Consider the following 5,257-nt stretch of genomic DNA (forward strand, 5'->3'; position numbering starts at 1 on the left):
GCTGGCTTACAGAGGCGAAGCTTTTTCAGTTGTTGTAATTTTTTCTCTCTGTAGTGCAGCTCGAAATAGACAATCCTTTGGGGATTCTGAGGGTGACTTCTGGTTTTATTATTATATATATTTTTTTGTTTTTATTTTTATTATATAGCCTTAAGTAAAACATAAACATGGAAATGTTTTTTTTTTTTTTTTTTGTCACAGCATTAGTGTCGTGATGGTGTTTCGTTTTCGATGCATGATAGTGGTTAGTCTAATGATGTTCTCTGGTTAGTCTAATGATGTGTTACCTCGATTTCTGTGATGTTATCGAATCGGGCGTTCTCGGCGGGAGAGATTTGGAAGTTCTGTTGCCAGAACTCCCTGTGGAGTTGCTCCATCTCTTCCACCGAGTCCACCTTCTGTCGATTTGCGTTGTATAAGAATGTCGTAGATTGTTTGTTCGATCCCATGAGATTTTTGAAGGTGCTCCAAAAATTCTTGGGATCTTTTGAGTAGTGACATAGTTTATTCGCGAGTGTGTCCCAGTGCTGTTTGTTCATCACTTTAATCTCGTGAGTGATTTGCGTTTGTATTTCTTTGTATCGTGTGCGTAGTAGTGCGTCCCAGCCCCGTGTTGTTGTTAGCTGGTGTAGGTGATTGTATTGTATTTTTAGCAATCTAAGGCGAGGTGTTTCTCTGTAGTGGGGGATCGTTTTATATGTTGTTCTGGGGATGTTAGCCCGTCGGGCCGTCTGTCTGTCTATGTACCACTGTTCAAGGTAGGTGTTTATTGTGTGTGTATGTTTTAAAGACTCGGGGTTGGGTGGGGATCATGATGGGGTTGGTAGAAAGTGTTAGAATGACCGGGAGATGGTCGCTGGATGTGACTTCGCCTGTTTTGATGTGATAGTGTAGATGTCCTGTGTGGTTTGCGAGAACTATGTCGGGTGTTGTTGCTGTGTTGCCTGTGAGGAATGTTGAAGAGTGTGGACCGAGGTGTGTGAGTCTGCCGCGATGTATGTACGAGGCGAGGCCTCTTCCCACAGTGTTTGTGTGGTTGTACCCAAAGAGTGCGTGGTTGGCGTTAAAGTCTCCCAAGAAGTATATTGGTTTGTTGTGTCAGGTTCTGGAATGTATGGTCTTCGTGGTGGGATGTATAGTGTTGCAAGTATGATGGGTCCTTGGGGGGTGTTAATTTCGACTGCCAGCATGTCAGAGACGAAATTATTAATGATTTTGTGGGTGATGTTTGATTTGATCGCTATTACTACGCCGTCATTTCTTTCCTGTGAAATGTTGGAAGAAAAGACTGAGTAAGTGAAGATTTTGAGTGGTTCTGTATCTTTGAGACCATGGCTGTTTATAAGTATGATGTGTGGGTCGTGCTGTCTGTAGGTGTTACAAAGGTCGCGTTTTTGTGTTGTCCAGTGTAATACATTATGTTGTATAACAGTGAGTGACTGCATTATGTTAGTTGTAGTATCAGTGATGTTTCGTTTTCTTGTCTGTGACACAGCGTCCGCTGCAGATGTTGTCCATGTTGTTGTGTTGTTCTATGTAAGTGTAGTCAAATACGAAGTTCGAGTCGAAAATTGGTACTTTGAAGGATCTTTAACAAACATTCTGATGCCATAATACCTAGGGTCTCTGACCGTGCCGTCCATCAGCCTTTCTCGACCATCCTTTCATATATGCTCCCTCTGGTGCCATGGGGTCTGTTGATGGCTGAGGTTTTGCTGGTGAGGGGAGTCTATCCTTCGATGTTTCCCTTTGGGGTTTAGGGGCACGTTTTGGCCTGACTGACTCTGCAGTGGCCTATGAGGTTGCATCAGACGTCTGTTTTGGTGGTCTGGCAGGGGGGGTAGTGGTGGGGGTGGTGGAAACTGTGGGAGGGGGTTCTACCACCTTCAAAATTCCCCATGAATCCCCTTCCCCTAGGTCAAGGTCAGGGAGGTTGTTCCTGACTAGAGCCTCCCTGGCATGTTGCCTGAAACCCTTTTCAGGGTTAATGAGGTTTTGCAGGTGAGCAAGTAAAAGGATGATCATAATGTCCTTAGAAAGGTCATTTGGTAAGGCCAGGTGGATGTTTGGCTGTGCTCTAGGTGTGCTCTGGGCTTTGATACCTTGTCTGACCTGGTTTATGAGAGGTTTCCAGGCATTTGTCGTCGCCTGCACGGTTTCTATGACTATCTTTTGTGCTACAGCCTTGATGGGCTTCGCCTCTATTTCTTTTCTTTTTTCTTTTTCTTTTCCGGTGGAGGTTTTAATGGCCCCCTTTCGTACCGGGCAGCCATAGCAGTTCATACACTGGCTGAGAGGAGTATACCTCTCGAACTCCATTTGCCTTGGGGCTACGAATAATTTGAAGAGGTAAAGACCGTTTTCTTTTATTTTATTGGCGGATGCGTGGTCAGAGAACCTGGCTTTCACGATGTATTTCCTTTTCATCAGGAAAACATGCTCCACGGTGGCAAAGGGAGCTGAGGCCATTATCTCATCTGAGATGTCCTTCTCACTTACCACTTGACGATCCAGCTTTTACAAAACTAGAGTGAGCTTGGCTCTCATGTCAAGGGGTAAGATGGGTGTGAATCCATGCTTTTCGAGATTTGTCTGAGAGTATTTCGAGAACAGTATCTCTGCTTGAGCGGCATCTTCTATGATTGCTAAATACCCATCATGGGTGGGGAAGTACCGAAGTACTCGGATTTCAAGGTCGAACAGAGTCTGGGATAATACTTCTCTTCGTCTTGGTGAGGGACCACCAGGGACGTTTATCTTAATCTTGACCATTGTGTCAGGTCAAAAAGTTGACAGGAAATGAATGAGATGATAGGTTAGGTTAGATGTGTGTGTTTGTATATATATATATATATATATATATATATATATATATATATATATATATATATATATGAAATAAGGAACTCATTAAGGCTCAAAACCAATGATCCTATGATCCGATCAATATTTTGGATGATGATAACCTCCATCAATGGGTGGGAGATCACAGTATCCGAAACATACGTTGGTTTTCCTCCACTTCAGTTTTGATGGTATATGTAGCCGGGTGGTTATCGATGTGCTTTTGTTTAGCTTGTGTTTGCAGTTCCCCAGAACCCTGTGAAATGTAAGTTTGTGAGTGTAGGAAGAATGAGGGAATTTTTCATTCAGTCTTCTTATGAGCTATGAGAGAATGACTGAAAAATCAGTATGTGTGCGTGAATACGTATTTTTCACGTGAGATACTACGACCAGTAAAGCAATGGTTAATCTCTGGATGAATGTGTATGTGGATATATGTGTGTGTGTATTCATGTATGTATGTCCATCGCATGTGTAAGTCATGAATAATATGTTTTCTCCATAGGTATTAAATATGAAACACATTTTCGTTTTCCATGTGAATCATTTGGTGAGTCACACACTTGTGCCATTTATGATTTCACTCTCTTCCGTTATTATTCCCATTTACATTTCTTTTTTTTCTTTTGCAGCTTTTGAAACCTATGATCTGGATTCAAATGAATCTCGAAAGGAATGCTCTTGATATAACTATATAAAAATATAAAAATACAGACCTATTTGGCGAGTTATACTGAATATGCACTTTTGCAGGAGCGATGTGAAAGCAGTGGCATTCTCACGTGCTCCCCATGATAAGACTCTTACCAATCGTCTACGTATTTTCTTTTGACCGCTAATAACCTTGCATTTTGAATTTGCATGATTTTGCATTTGGTTTATGCTATCTACACATAGTAGTTTTAGTTCACAGAAACTAACTATAGTGATGGTATTAAAACCTATTTAGACCAGCATGGAGTCAAGCGACCGCCTTGACTTCTGTTCTGATGTAACTCAGGCAAAGACAAGCAAAGCTTTACCAGGCATATTCTGGTAAGATAATGCCAGGACTAACTCTTTATTTCTGGTCAAATGACAGGAAAATTTATACATTTTTTTGCCGGACTATGGACTAAAACTACTACTACATATACTTTAAATCAAATACAGTTCATGAATACCAGAATTGTTAATGTATAGGAGAAAAAGAGAACACTGCCAGGCACACTCGCCTCTCCAGTCTACCCTTGCAGGGCAGACCTAGTGTCCTCTGTGAGATTATCGGCTTTACCGCTCGATGGAATAGGGCCGGCCGAAGTGTCCTCTGTGAGATTATCGGCTTTACCGCTCGATGGAGTAGGGCCGGCCGAAGTCCCTCGCGCGTCTTCACTGTTTCCATCAAGACATCAAATTGAATCATTTGCTCGGCCATACAGGCCCATGCAGCTATTTCCCTGTTCCATCCATTTATTTTTAAGTTGCTCTGAGCAAATCAAACGGAGTAACACATTACAATTACCCTTCTATAAAGAGAGTCAAGAGGGTAACGAAATGCGTGATATTTATCATAATATCATTAACCTTTCCATATCTACCACTCAATTCCCTTAGTATATTCCATACCCTTCCCAACCAAGATTGATCACGGCCTTAAGGCCAAATGTCGTCAATGAAATTAGTTCCCGCGGACTAAAAGTGCCATATTTGGACAGTAGGTATCAGAAGCCAGTCCAAAATTTGTTAGTCTTGACGACGCACAGCTGTTCCAAAGAATTACCCAGCTTACTTAAGTATTATTTTCAGTCAATTTCACAACATTGAGTAACGTCAAGCTGAATTAGTCTATAAAATTGCTCAAACATATTTGCACAAGAAATGAATATTATTAGAGTTCTTGATTATGGCCCCAAAAAGTAACTATACACACACACAAAAAAAAAAAAAAAAAAAAAAAAAAACAGCCGCCCTTCTGTGTTCTAGGTCGCGTTCATAAATGCTTAAGAAACACTGTAATACACTTTTCTCCAAAGCTCAGTGGAAGTAATCCGATATCCAGTATTTTCCTGTAAATCCATATATCTCAATTACTAGTACATATCTGCTACACGATCTGCTAAGTACTATACGATAGATAAAATTATATGCCTCCGCTTCCTTTAATCAAACCTGAAGTATATAAGGATTTGCATCAAGAACATGATAAACGTAAGATAGAGATACTTCTATAAACTAATAATTAAAAAAACAGTAAAAGTCGTTTTATTTTAAGTTATGAAGAAAAAAAATCATGTTCAGTAGAAAAAAAACACACACAAAAAAAAAAAAAAAAAACAGCAACATAAGTCAATACTCTTCAATTGTTATAATTGACGATTTTAAAACATCTGCTGCCTTTGCAAACCACAATTATTTCCACACCACCTGCATGTAT

Source organism: Penaeus japonicus, unplaced genomic scaffold, assembly GCF_977035675.1.
Source record: "Penaeus japonicus unplaced genomic scaffold, GWHDUDI00000001_assembly GWHDUDI00000032, whole genome shotgun sequence".
NCBI classification, from domain to species: Eukaryota; Metazoa; Arthropoda; class Malacostraca; order Decapoda; family Penaeidae; genus Penaeus; species Penaeus japonicus.